At 45.1% G+C, this 14,968-nt stretch overlaps 1 protein-coding gene across 10 annotated transcripts in view; it reads left to right on the top strand.

Annotated features, from left to right (window-relative positions):
- Positions 1 to 5,037: 5,037 nt before the first annotated feature.
- CTNND1 (catenin delta 1) overlaps positions 5,038 to 14,968 on the top strand; it is a 56,841-nt gene continuing 46,910 nt past the window's right edge. For 4 of the 10 annotated variants that reach the window (XM_082211299.1, XM_082211303.1, XM_082211300.1 and 1 more), the window contains exon 1: positions 5,038 to 5,626. The gene's annotated coding sequence lies outside the window, so the exon portion shown is untranslated. Of the gene's footprint in view, positions 5,627 to 5,810; positions 5,961 to 6,032; positions 6,163 to 14,968 lie in introns of those variants that run through there. The other 6 variants (XM_082211304.1, XM_082211301.1, XM_082211302.1 and 3 more) reach the window with 4 other exon arrangements.

Below are 14,968 nucleotides of genomic sequence, written 5' to 3'. Positions count from 1 at the left end.
GGAACTTACTTCCTATTTTAGGCAGGATTTGCTGTGTCCAAGGCTCTAAGTGGGGTAGGAAACTTTTCCTACTCCACCCCAAACATGCCTCTCAAAGTGTTTTTTACCAATCTTCTGTGATTTCTTCTCCCATACAGTGGTACCTCGGGTTACAGATGCTTCAGGTTACAGACGCTTCAGGTTACAGACTCCGCTAACCCAGAAATAGTACCTCGGGTTAAGAACTTTGCTTCAGGATGAGAACAGAAATTGTGTGGCGGCAGTGGGAGGCCTCATTAGCTAAAGTGGTACCTCAGGTTAAGAACAGTTTCAGGTTAAGAACAGACCTCCAGAATGAATTAAGTTCTTAACCCGAGGTACCACTGTACTCAATTTATACCTTAATCCGCAGCCATCCCAAACTGTCAGTTTCTTTCAGCCCTTCCCCATGTCCTTTCTCATTCACTTTTTTTCTTCCTGTAACAGCTTTCTTCTGCTATCTCCCTTTGCTTCTATCCCCAGATGATTTGTTTAACTTTCCCTATCACTTTCTAATTTCCTTCTACACCTCCTCTGGCCCTTTCCCCTCAGAGAAGAGAGACCTTCCTTCCTCCCCCTCAGAACTGGGAAGGAAGATCCTTTTATGATTGAGAGTACCAGAGCAGGAACATATGTGATGTCAACCTGTGTACGTACGCCAACGTGGTTGGGCTCCTAGGGGAGGAGTGAGAGGGTGCCTGGAGAATATATAAACTGCATGAAACCTGTCATTTCTTTGGACTTGCTGGGGACTAATCACGCAAGTGCCTTCTGCTATCCGGAGAGCAGAATAAACTCTTTCTTTGAACCAACCTCGGTGTCATTTTGACTTCCTTCCTCCTGTCCCGGAGCAACGCAGACCCAACTGGTGAACTCCAATAAGGCTACAAGACCACCTTGACTCAGCGTGCAAGGAGCTGCTGGTCCATCCGATAGGCTATGGGGCTGGGGCAGGCCAGTGAGGGGGCACTAAGCAAGCTGTGACATTGAGGCCCTCCTGAAAGTGGCCTAAGGCCCATGGTGGGTCCCACTGTGTATGTGTGCCTGATGCTATGTGTTTGTTTCTCAGAGAGAGCAAGGCACCAAACACAGCTATACCAATTGCTCACTGTGAAGTTCAAGGAAGTTTTCCGGCTTTCTGATACTGTTTTCATAGCCAGGAGGCAGTCCACTGTTTGAGAAACCCCGGCATTGATAAACCTGTACTTACTGCATAGCGTTGACAAAGTAGAATCAGTTTGACAGCTAACAGGTGGTATCGACTTGATTGTCCCTCTTTAAATGGCTTATCTAGATCTAACCCAAATTAATATAACCCAGCATGAAAGCTCCTGCTGATTTTCTTAAATCTCTGCAAATTTTATATATTGGCCAAAACTACAATCAGTGAGGGTTTTGAGTTATTATCGCAGTACGTATCTATAGGAAACTTTGGTCGGATGATCAGATCATAAAGAGCAGTCTGAGCACTAATTGGGTACTATGTGGGAAAGTACCATTATTTTCCATGTTATCATCCACTTTCTTTTTTCTATATTAATTACTCCATAATAATGATCGCTTTCTCTTGCAGTCCCATTGACCTATGTAGACTCTAGCCATATGAGCGCACAGCAATCTTCTGTGTACCTTAAATTGATATTAAAATGACAGAACAACCCCCTTTTTTAATCACTCCTAACCATATAGATTTTTAAAGTCTCAATAAAGTGTCTAAAAGCATGTTCGAATGTAGATAATTAAGACTGCCATCCTTTCTTTTCAAACATACTGACACCTTAGATCAATTGACTCTGAGCATGTGCAGAATTTCCCTGATTTTTTTAAAGCACTGAATGTCAAACATACAAGTGCTGTGCACTTTTCTTTTTGTGAAAGACACACTCACTGTCTGCCCAGAGATTGTTTCAATCTAATATGGCACTCGTCACATTTTTACTCCTCTCTGGTGCAGGGCAAGGGTGTGGAATCTGTGGCATTGCAAATGTTGTTGCACTCCAGTTCCCATCAGTACCAGCTAATGGCCAGGGATGATGGCAGTTGTAGTCCCAATATCGGGCTGCATGTTTCCCATCACTGATTTAGGGGCTGACACTGAGCTTGCACTGAGTGTGTGTCATTATTACGGTATATACCGTACTTGGCAGAATACAGGGAAAGCTCAGAAAGGTATACCTTTTGGTTAGATATAAAATAAGCTTTATAACAATTATTAGAATCAGAATTGTAGAGTTGGAAGAGACCCCAAGGGTCACCTAGTCCAACCCCCTGCAATGCAGGCATGGATGTCCAACCTTTGCTATAAATTGTACATGATAGATGGATCTCTGATTACAAATCCTAAACTTATCCTTAAACCACTGAAAAACAGGAATTTATCCCATATTGCCACTTATTAAGCATTTACAAATAAGCAATTATTTTTGTGAATATTTTTGGTGTGCATTTTTGTTAACTACACATGAAAACAATGTATAGAATCCTAGTTGTATGGCTTGGATAAAATACATTTTTTCCTCTGCTGTGTAGAAAATTGGTAGCTTCATACATAGATGTTTGATTCTATTTCTGTATGGCAACTTAAAATCAGAAAGGAATTAATTTCACTTGTTTTCTGGAATAGTAGCTGTATTGACCTATTATAAATATATTTTCATATTATTTGAGAGTAATAATAATATTAATAATAATAATTTATTATTTGTACCCCGCCCATCTGGCTGGGTTTCCCCAGCCACTCTGGGCGGCTTCCACAGAAACCAAAAAACACTAAAATATCATACATTAAAAGCTTCCCTGAATAGGGCCGCCTTAAGATGTTTTCTGAATGTCAGGTAGTTGTCCATCACCTTGACATCCGATGGGAGGGCATTCCACAGGGCGGGCGCCACCACCAAAAAGGCCCTCTGCCTGGTTCCCTGTAGCTTCGCTTCTCGCAATGAGGGAACCGCCAGAAGGCCCTCGGCGCTGGACCTCAGTGTCCGGGCAGAACGATGGGGGTGGAGACGCTCCTTCAGGTATACTGGGCCGAAGCCGTTTAGGGCTTTAAAGGTCAACACCAACACTTTGAATTGTGCTCGGAAATGTACTGGGAGCCAATGTAGGTCTTTCAAGACCGGTGTTATGTGGTCTCGGCGGCCGCCCCCAGTCACCAGTCTAGCTGCCGCATTCTGGATTAGTTGTAGTTTCCGAGTCACCTTCAAAGGTAGCCCCACGTAGAGCGCATTGCAGTAGTCCAAGCGGGAGATAACTAGAGCATGCACCACTCTGGCCAGACAGTCCTCCACACCAGCCCGCCCCCTGTCCCCCATAAGTAACCTTATCAAACCCAGTATCGCTAACTTCTGAATTGACCTGCATAAAATAAGTATTCTAATCTAAGTTTTCCATAGTAGAGACTGAAACAGGGTAGCCTTTCTTCTGGATTGGATAATTGAGAATTTCATCCTGGGCTATGCCCACTGCCAGAATATGGCCTGGAGAAGGAATGAAGCCCTCAACCAATTTTTTCCCCTTAGACCTGATGTGTATAATTGACATATAACAGTGTAATGCTAGATATATTTATTCAGAAGTCCCAGTGTGCAGCCTAATTTTCAGTCTTGACTGTAATTATTACATTTATAATGCGGCTTTGAAAAATGGCAGATGAGGTGGACCAGCAGCAAACCATCAATACTGTAAAAGAGCTTTTGGATCTCATCAGATGTCATCTCATTTGTAAAAAGGAGAAATGACTGAGAGTTTCAAGGCAGTTTACATACTTATGACCAGCATGATTTTCAGTGATGTTGAAGAGACTATGACAACATTTATAATGACATGTCTGTTTCTTCTGCTATTGCACCTTGCAAAATGTTCCAGTCCATCCTTACTCAGCAGCAGTAATCCCATTAATTTCAGCAGAATCTTTCCTAACAGTGGTGCAATTCTGTGAATTACTCCAAGCATTACTCCAAGCATTTCTATCTTGCCTTATGATTAAATTTAGTGGGATTGATTTTTGAGTTAGCCGGCACAGAACCAAGCTGCACGCATGTTTAGGACGGCAGTACTGTATTGGAGACACAATAAAAAAGAAATCAAAGCACGCATTGTATTGTGTAAATTCCAAACACAGGCCAATAAAAGAGACAAAGGAGCTGATTTACCACAGAAAAAGGGACGGGGGGGGGGAGAAACTAGAGTAAATTTCTGTCAGTTGGTGTCAATTAACAATGCTCCCAAGTAAGACTTGATTATCTGGCCATGTGTGTTTCAAAGGAGTCCTAATATAACCAAGGTAGGATTGGAAACTGCATTCCTTTTGTTATAGGTAGTGCCCGTCTCCTCCCTTCCGGAGACGGAGCGCTCGCATGCAAAGTGCAAGGAAAGCGCCCACAAGAACAAATAAGGCTGCAGTCCTAGGTGCACTTTACAGTACAAGGAAACAAGTCCCGTCGAACTCCAGTGGGATCGCCGCCTCTGTAAGCGTATAGGCTCACGAGAGGGGGCTACAATTCAGTGGCGATGTTTCCTAGCGATCAAATCCTGGTTAATTCATCGGAATTACTTCCGAGTAAGCACGCCTAGGACCGAAATGTAAAGGCGCTGCGAAAGCTCGCCGAAGACAGGAAACGCAAATAATTAAAAATTGACTTCGGTCCCGGGAATCTTCCTCCATTGCCACCGGCGGAAGTTTTGCATGTTGAATTGCAATGTGAGCGCATCCTCGCAATGTAAAGGGATGGAGAGCGTGCCTGTCTCTTTTAATGGAAACCTGGCTTTGTTTATTATTTTAAGCAATATTTCCTTGTTTTCCCTTCTTATGCGGTTCCCCCCCTTTTTTTTGTCTGTATCTCCTCTCCTCTCTCTTTTTTTTCAAAAAAAGAAATTCTACAATGGAGTTTCCTATTGGATAGCCTCGGCTCCCTGATTGATGCCTGCCTCCCATTGGAGCCGTGCAGAAGCTGACATCACTTAGGGAAAAAGGGGCTGGGCTGGAGCGCACAGTTTGTCACCACCCAGCCTCCTTTGCCGTCGGCTGGGTGCAACTTCCATTTTAGGTGTTGGAGCTGAGCGAGGGGGGGAGGGCGAAAGAAAAAGCGAGAGAAAAGGTCCTGCAGGAAAAGGAGGAGGAGGAGGAGCAGGAGATCGCTGCAGCGCTCCTCGGTTTTTTTTCGTCGCCTTTTGTGTGCGCGCGCGCTGCTGCTGGTGTTTTTATATATATAAAAAAGCTCCCTTTGAGATTTTATTCTTGGAGTCTTTAGTGCTTTTGTTAGGAAACGGCACGCTTTTTTTATTATTTTCCCCTCCCGCCCGCCCTCTGCCTTGCATTTGCAGCGGGACAAAAAGGCGTCTGGTCCCGTGCAGTCTCTACACGAAGTTGTCAAGCTGAATGATCAGAGGAGGAAACTGAGGAGCACTTGGGTCGGCGGCGACTCTCACGGACGCGAGGAAAGAAAAGCCTGTCTCTTCTCTCCAGCCCCCCCTCCCCGCCACACGCCTCTTTTTTTAAAAAAAACAAAAACCTGTAAGAAGGGAAGAAGTAAAACTTGCTTAGTTAGCATTCGAGAGAGGGGCTGCGCGATTCCCGAAGGGGAGAGTGCGGGGGGCAAAAAAGACAAAGGTAAGGCGGTGCATTACAATAAAAGCACCTCTCCCCTTCCTCCCTTGAAGAAAAACTTTTGTGTTGTGTGGAAGGTGGTGTGCATTGGAGGGCTGCTGGCTCCCCCTCCCCTTTCTCCTCCCCCTCCCTTTCTTGTGGCGACTGAAGGAGAGGAATGTGAGGGGAGTTCCTGGGGAAGGAGGTTTCCCTCCCCCGGTTTCCCAAGGTGCCGCTTCGGAAGAGAGGAGAGAGAGAGAGGAGTTGGGCCGCGCGCGTCGCTCTCCCTCGCGGCTCCCGTGTCAAACGCGCTCCGAAAGGCACCGGGCTGGGTGGATCCCATTTTGCTTCTCCCCAGGTGCGTTTGGGTGGGGGCCTCTTTCTCTTGTTCTCCAAAGGCTGCTTCGAAACGGACTCCCAAGTGAGCCGCTCGGAACTCGACTCTTCGGGTAGAAGGACGCAAAATTCCTCCTTCGTTTTTTCTTTTTTTAAAGTAGGGGCTGCTAGCCTCCGCCTTTCAGGGAGTGGGGAGTGGGCCTTTTGCCATCGGGCATGGAGAGGTAACTGGATTTTTATCTACTGGTCTAAGCAACCTTGCCTTTGTTTTAAAGGGTTGAGATTTTTCAAAAACGATGAAGCCTTTTCGTCGGCTAGCCTTCCGGCGACTTGCGAACTTTTTTTTTACACTAATTATTCCCTAAATCGTTAAAATATTTGGGGGCGTCTCTTTAAAAGCAGGAATGCTCATGAAACCAGCTGATGCTTAGCCTTAAATTTCATTAGGATGGGTCTCCCACCAGTCAGAAGTACCAGCGGCATTCAGGATCTTGGTTAGCTGTACCCTGAAATCTTTGTAAGAAACTTAACTGCATTTGCTCCCACATTTATCCCATCTCTGATTCTTTCATCCATCCCCTCTCTTGTTTTTCCTACTGTCCTTTCCCATTGTTGAATTTTAGGCTGCTTTTGGGCAGAGATGTGCCTCTGTTAACTCTAGAAAAGTGCGCTGATCGGGAATGTGTGAATGCCTGCCCCCCCATAGAACTTGTGATTATATTTTGGATTTCTTATTATTCAAGACAGGAGTTCAAAGGGGGACTCCTGGGGAAAGCATGCTCTGGATTCTGGATCTTGTGGAGGATGTGGATCCCAGACAAAGATGCTAACATCCAAAAGCAATTTTCACAGACCACCATACCCGTATTGTGCTGAGTGGATAGAATAGCAAAAGGAGGAGCAATTCACAATGCAGCTGTCGGAGAGAGTTGGTTGAGTTCCTGTACTGTCTGTTCTGTGCCATTTTGTTTCTTCTGCTGTTGCTTCTCCAGGTCCTCTGAGGTAGAGAATCCAGTGGAATTGCAGTACAATAGTAACCTGCCTTGGCCACCAAGCCCTTAAGAAAGCTCACTCTCTGTGAGGCCCGAACACAAAGACACTTCAAAAAGGAGCAGGGAGGGGCTTTCTGTGTTTGGGTCTAACAAAACAAGACAGGGCAGCTTGTGAGTTCAGAAGTCTTCCTATAACACAATCATATATATCTAAAATGTTAGAAATCCTGGCTTTCTGCCAGTGGGAACAAATGCGTGCAGTAGAAGAGATTGTCCTGTCCTCCAGTACAAAGGAAGTATGGGATTGGCAGAGTGCAGGCACTCTCCCTGCCTCCTTTGAGATCTACAGAGAAATGCCTTAATATCAAAGGACTGGTAGTTATGGGGCTCTTGCCACTATCTCTCTTCCCCTTTTGCTTTGTGGTAGTACCACTTGGACTGAATATACATTTCCTGGAGAGGTGAGCAGCGGTGAGCAGCCACTGATCTTTTTTATAGTCCAGGCTTTGGGAGAGAGAAGCTCGTGAACAGACTAGCGAAGGTTTCTTGTGGCAGTGGAGATGGATCCTATATAGCTTAGCCCTCATGCTTTTGCGGTGGTCCCTTTGGGGTGGTGGGGAGGGACAAATTGGCGGGTGGTGGGGTGTCACCTAAGCTCCATCTGAGTGGAGTAAATAGACTGAACCAGTGAAAACTCATTGACTCCTTTTCTGCACCTGTATGGACTGAGTCCAAAAATGTTTCTGGCCAGCCTAGTGGATGACTCGGTGGGAACATGAAACCCTTTCAGAAAAGTAGCGCGTAAACACATATGAGTACTCTGTAAAGCTCATGGCCGCCTTTTGAGGAAGCAAAGTTCAGCACTCTGGTACCTGAGTTGCAGACTGCTTGCTTGCACTCTGGGGTGGGGCAGTGTGCTAGGCTGAGCACATGCTGAGGGGAATTTCCCTCACCTCCATTTTAAAGAGAAGCATGACTTCTCAAAGGCCAGCAGTAAGTCGATGGTAGAAAGGCAGCTGCAGCTCCCACCTTAAGAGAAGGTCATAATAAACCTTAACTTCCTGAGCTAAGGAACTTTTTAGGACTATATTGTAGTGGACAGTGTTGCATGTGAATAAGGTAGTTCTGTGTTACTTAGCCAAAAGGTCCCCTGGTTATAAAATCCATAAGAAGTGTCATCTGTTAGCTAATATCTGTAGTCAAGAACTGCATGCTTAATCTCTGCTTGAGATACCTTGCAGGGCTGTTGTGATTATAATAAAATTGAATAACCCCATATGTGCCATCTAGAGCTCCTTTGAGAAAGGGTGGGATGCAGCATGATAAACATGGTGCTGTCATAAAAGGCCACAATCTGGAGATTGTGGGGAAGCTGTGACCTTCCAGTTATTGCTGGAGTACAATTTCCATCATCCCTGAGCATTTGCTGGTCTGGCTGGGTCTGGTGGGAATCTTGAGTCCCATCAACATTTGAAGGGTCACTGGCTCCCCATCCCTGATAAAAGGAGCATCAGCCTTGTGCATCTTGGATTTTAGCTGCACTACTGGTTTTGCACACCTTGTGTTACTTTCATCAAGCCCATAGTAATCTGGAATGGGCTGGGGACAGGCTTCTGTGCTTAGCTAGCAAGGTTGAAAATTTGAGAGAGGACAGTGATGCAAGGCAGAACAAATGTGTCTTGACAGCTCAGTGGTAAAGTGGGGGACAGGGTTGAACAGGAACAGGCAATAGCAGCGGAACTTGCCATACCACACTTGGTTCCTCTCCTCATATTGGCTCTAGATGGGGATATTCCATTTTTATATCTGCATATAGTGCTCCTAACTTTCATTTTTGAGAAGTGGCAGACCTGGCTGGGATGGCTTCTGCAGTTTTTCATTTGCTTAAATCTTGAAGTGGGCTTAAGTGTGGAAGTGGCAAGCTTGGAAATCTTGCAGTTGCTGAGTTTTGGGCGTGCGGCTAGTTGCATAGTAGAAAGATCTCATCCACAATGATGTTTGTTGTTTCTGAAATGCTGGCAAAGGGCCTGGGTGGACTTCTACTTATTTTTATACTTGTCCTTGAATCTGAAATTTGCCAAGCTAATTATTTATACATGTGGAAAGCAAGTGTCCCTTTGATAAAATGACTTGCAAACTGTCTGTAAATGGAAAAGGAGAGTGTATTGAAAGTCTGCAGGTTAAAATGGCTTCCCCCCCACATGAATTGAACAGTGTTATCTGTGCAGCTGCTGATATCAGTAGTTGGAAGGCCAGATAGGTTTAATGAGTTACTGTGATATTGTTGCCAGCAGGAGCAGTGGGTAGTAGTAGGAGGGTGGGTTGGACTGGCAAACAGGGAGAATGGAGTGAATGGTTCATGATTCTGTAACATGAACTGTGTGAACTTGTCTGTCTTTGTTCTTGCCATAGGATTTTGCAATTGAAGCAGTTGCTTCCACATAGCTCAAAACTGAGTTTGTCTTAATAGCTTGTAAGAATGTTTGGTTGGGAGATCATCCTCTGCTAGGTTCTACTTTAGGCAGAAGGGAAGGTTAAGTGGTGTAGAGTGGTGGTTTTATTCATAAGTGTTCTGCCTGATGAAAGATGGTAGTTAATGAATGGTCTTCAGATTCAAAAGAATTTGGAAAGCCTTTGCTTCTTATAAATACACCCACCGACTGCTGTTAGTCTTATCCGGATATCTGTATACTAAAACTGGAGATCTGGAGCTGAAATCCTATAATGTCAAGGAGGTCATTAAGGGATGGTGACAATACCAGTGATGCTTGCACATTCCTCCATGATGAAGTAGGACTTGCTGGGGTGTTGGCTAATCAAGGGGCTTCTGAGTTGCCTTTAGAGCTATTCTGGGTTTAGTGACAGGAGGGGAGCTTGCAGAATAGATCTGGTGGTTGCCATTACCTGAGTCATCAAAGCATGAGCCACAGCTGTCTGACTTAGGGAAGTACAAACCATGGTGGCTTTACCCTCTAGTAGTGTTTCCTATTTTGTGGGCTGTATGCAACCACAAGAACTAAGAAGAAGAAAGTGGGCAGGACATTCAGAAAGCATCGGGTGAATTACGGAAGAGAGCCTGTTTGCATTCATTCCTTGTTATCCTTAACTTCCATTTATTTGTTCCTTGGGTGTCTTATGTCCCACTTCTCCATCTGGTCAAAATTGTAACTTGCATGTTCCTTGAGATACACTTCTGTTGTCTCCACATCCCCGTTAGCTCTTTGGCTATGTGAGAAATGGGGATGGCCATAAAATGCATAAGAAATACCTTTTATCAGCCAAACCTGTAGTTAAGAATTGCATACTTATCTCTTTCGTAAAAGCACACTTGAGGATTTTTGAAATTTTATTTTTACCTATTTATCCTGCTCTGCAACATATTCTGACAGGCTGGCACATGTTAGTTCCATTGCAAAACCTCTCATCTGTCATTCTCAAGTGAGACTTTAGCTCATCCATGTAGTTGACTTGGACTTTGGATATTCTGGGTGGGGAACAGAGGACAGTGGGAGTCTTGTGGATATTGTATTCCCAGTATGGACTTGTAAGTGCTGCCTTCTGGCTTCACTTCTTATAGCTGGAACTCTGAGACAGGTCTGGGGAGACAAGACAAGTGGAATGGTGATGCTGGGAGGAACAAACCACTACTGACAGCGAGACCATTAGTTCTCCCTCTTGATTTTCCTGAAACCTAGTTTCAGGGCAAATGTAGGGAAGGTGCATGTGATGTTATGGAAAGAGACTTGCTCAAACTGACTTTGTAACACCGGGATGATTCTGCTGATGGTGTATATTGCCATTAGAAGCCAATCTCCTGGCCCTTCTCTTAAGTGCAGCCTTGGCTGTTCTTGTGGCTAAGTAGAAGCAAGTCCTCGTGACACACCCTTCTGCAGTTCTTCAACTTACAGCTACTGCCAGCACCCACAATCTCCAAACACAGAGTGTGGCTTGCCAGACAGTTCTGCTGCTGCTGCATTCTCCTCAAGTAAAAACAAAAGTCCTAACAACCTATAGAACACGGGGGCAGGGGCAGAGCCTATGGCCCTTCAGATGTTGTTGGATTCCCCTCAACCCCAGTCAGCATAGCCAATGGTTGGGGATGATGAGAGTTGTGGTTTTGCAACTGGTGGGCCACTCCTGCTGTGAAATATGCCATGCTACGCTTTCTGATGCTGTGTTTGATTGGCCGATGGCTAACCCTTTGTGACTGGTTGGATTCCAATGTTGTCATAGACTTTTAAGGTTTGGTTCTGACCCCATGACATATGGATTAAGAGCCGATTCATGCATAAAAATATAACGTGTGCAGTACACACATCTGGAAAGTACAGAAAGGCTGAGTGGAGCACCAGGGTTGGCAGCAGCTCCCTGTCAGGTGGCAAAGCTGGGTTTGCTGGCCTATAATGGGTGAAACAGCCCAAGAACCAAGGTGGCAGAAAACATGATTGTGCCCATCTTCTTTATAGAGATTACTGTCATTTACCATGAAGAGGGCAAAAGTTGATACCATTACCTTTGGGGGGGCGGGGGGGTTGTTGTCTTTTTTTACATACAAGATTTTTACAGCGACCAGCAAGCTAAACTAAATAGGGTCTCTTGCTTCCCCACCCCTCTTCTCCTCCCCCCACCCTTCCAAATTCCTGCTGGGGGGGGGGAACTCTTGCTTAATATACCCAGAGACCAGCCGTATTGCAACATTAGTGAGTTGCAGGTCTTGGAAATACTTTCAAATCAGCAACCCCCTACTCCTCCCATGGTTGAAACCAGCCTCCTTTAATGGAAGGGCAATTCGGCACAGTCCTGTCTGCATGTTATTCGGCACGCCCCTTTCCCTGCCCTCTAGAGTAGTACATACATTTTTTCTGAACATGTTGTTGCATGCACTGCTGCCACTGCCTTGCTTATGAATCAAGCAAGCTGGTTTTGTCTAGGTGATGGAGAAGCCTGTGCTACTTGCTTCTAGTTGGCCTGAATGTCTTGTTTGAGCCACTCCCGTCCAGAAGAGTTGAACTGATTTGCTTTGATAATCCATCTGTTTTCTACCCACCTCCTTTGATTTCCCCCCTCCTATGTCTGCTTGCCAGGGGTTCCCAAACTGGCCCGCAAGCTTCATTCAACTAGCCACAGCATGGTTCTGTGAAGAGCACCTAACCATTTGAATTCTATGGAATAGAACTTGTAATGCAAGAAAATATAATGTAAGAGATAAAAATACAGTTTTGAAAATTGTACAGCACCACGAGCTTTACAATTCCTGCAACAGGCATTAGATAGATAGATAGATAGATAGATAGATAGATAGATAGATAGATAGATAGGTCTGCCAGGACCTTTAGCAATTTTTGGGTGATCTGTGGGGAAAAAATTGTGGGACCCACTGTGCTAGTTGTCATTGCCCTTTACTTGCTGATGCCCTCCTTGGGTGGGCCTATCAGTCATTGGCACACAGGAAATGTCACATCAGATTTCTTCCGCATTGAGCAATGTGTCTGGGTATGAGAGGGTGCCTGGCTAACTCACAACTGTTATCTGTAGTAGCTGTGAAAATAACACAGCTGATTTTTCATAATGTCATAAGCAGCTTCTAGATACATCTGAGTCATCTATAGGAGGGGAGTTCCGAAAATGTTCTCACTGTTAGGAACCTTTAGTGCATTGGTGTCCCAATCTAAGGAAGGCTTATCGCCATATATAGTGTCTGTCACTTGCCAGGTAGTAGGATTGAGGTTTGATGTGCTCAAGTCAAAGAGTAACTTAATAGGTGTGCCTGTGGTCTAGGTGTGAGTGACAGCATTCTGGTGTTTAGCTAGTGAGGTGTGGGGAGGAGGTAAAATGAATATGTTTAAAGAGGGAACATTAGGAGGTAAATGCTCAGCTTTGTGTCCCTGGTTGGCAGAAGGAACAGAGAGTATGAGTGAGTCTGGAGTTGTTAAAGGAGGCAACTGCTCCACAGCTGTAAAAGAAAAGCATAGATTAGGAATTATTTGGGGAGTAAGTCTGGGTGTCAGTGCCGTGCTCCCTCAGAATTATCGTCCTGCACCCTTGCTCCTTTCAGGCAAGGCAAAATTTAGTGTTCCCTAGGCAAACTTGCCTTCTCTTTCCTGCAAGTTTCTAAACACAATGTCATTTCCTGTCTGACCAGGAAATCCTTGTTTGCTTCCTTCCTTTCTGCCTGAACAACAAAAGGGCTTGCTTTGAAAGCTTTTTGCATGACGTTGATGTTTCCTCCCACTTCCCCACCAACTAAATGAGTAGTTCTATGTCTCTTTAGTTTTAAGCCACCTAATTTCAACTGTAGCTAGTTTTCTATTTTGCTGGGCTTTGTGTATCTGGGTTGGGCCAAGACTAGTATGTGAAATTTGCAGTGGGATGCAGATGTAGCTGAGTGGGAAACACAGGGTGTTGTGTGTATATATGAGGGATTCAAGGGATGCATATTCCTGTCTCCCGCTCAAAATGCTGCAATGGATATGTCTTCAAAACATCACCAGTGCTGTAATGAACACCTATTTCTGTAGTGAACTGAGGACTGAGTGACTTAATCTGCTAGGCAGGGGGATTCCTGTGAAATGTGTGTCTTGCATCGGTGACATGTCCTCTAGCTTGATCCTTCAGATTTAATAAATAGCCGGATTTTTCTGACCTGGAAAAGTGGAATTGTCCCCCCTGCCCCCACCCCACAGGAGGCCTCCCATCAAAGCCTGAGAACAGAATTAAATCAAATACTTAAAGCTTGTGAAGAGTGGCCATGCTATATAGTGAGATTACATTTTTATTCCCTAAAACTGTTCAGTGCCTGCTAGGTGGAAGGTAATGCGTCTCTTTGTCCTGTGCCCCCCACAGAGTAAAGAAAGAATTTCTGTCCTGAGAAATGGATGCTTCTACTAGTAGTTGTGTGTAGGTGTTACTGCAAAAGCCAGCTTTTTTTTTTCCCCCTTTGGGAGAGTGAGCACCGTGTCTGCAAGACTTTTGTCAACAACAACAACAAGAGAGTGGGCTGATGGCAGTAACAGGGGCAGTGCTGCAGATCATATCTACTCTAGCTAACAGTTTTGGGTGCCTGAATATGAAATTGCCCAGAGCCCACACCCACAGCAGTTTGGCGTCATGCAACATTTGATCCTGCTCTTGTGCAGCCGTGTGGCATGTACCAAAAGAATAGACCTGCAGCACTTGTTATTCCAGATCTGTGCCCACACTCTTCCTGTTTGCTAGCCAAACTTACCAGGTTGTTTGCAGGTTGTTGTACATTGCTTTGATCTTGCATACAGGTTGGAGAAAGAGGAAATGGCCTGGACCACGTGGGCTATGACACAGGGGCTTTTTTGAGTTTTGCTCTGTGGGGCCTGAGTTAGACTGAATGTTGTGTGTCTTTGATCACCCCTAGGACATAATGCAGCACCTTCATGATAGGGGTATGCCCTGCCCCTGTAAGTGGGGAGGGGCCATAGCTCAGTGGTAGAGCACATGCTTTGCATGCAGAAAACCCCAGGTTCAACCCCTGGCACAAACACCTCCAGTTTAGTTAAAAGATCAGGTAGCAGGTGATGGAAGGCATCTCTGCCCGAGATGCTGAAGAGCTGCTGTCAGCAATAGTGTACCAGTATTAGGCTTGATGGGCAAATAGTCAGACCTGGTAAAGAGCAGCTTCTTATGTTGCTCTCACACAGTGATCCAGTCTATGAGAATAGGGACGTTACAAGGTGGGGCTTGTGAAATAAAGAAAGGAGACGATGACTCAAGCATCACTGTTAGGGCTGTCTATTCTGCCTAGGCATGGAGCTCGTTTTAACAATCCCAAGTCCGGTGAGGAAAAGGTGAATACAATGGCTAGTGCAAAGTCTACGAGGGACCCGGAAAACCCTTCCTCCAATCACTGGAAATCCTAGTCAACAACATTCTTGTTTTGCAAGCTTTCACAAAGCACCCCCCCCATGCTTTCACACTTACCTCCACACCTATTAAGGGTCAGAAGCTTGCTTCTGTGCTTTTTCTTTAATTGAAAGCTGCAATTTTCAAGAAGATGGATTCTGTATCT

The sequence above is a fragment of the Podarcis vaucheri genome (assembly GCF_965113315.1).
Source record: "Podarcis vaucheri genome assembly, chromosome: 1".
NCBI lineage: Eukaryota > Metazoa > Chordata > Lepidosauria > Squamata > Lacertidae > Podarcis > Podarcis vaucheri.
The sequence above is the reverse complement of the archived record's forward strand: the minus strand, read 5'-3'. Positions and strand labels throughout refer to the sequence as shown.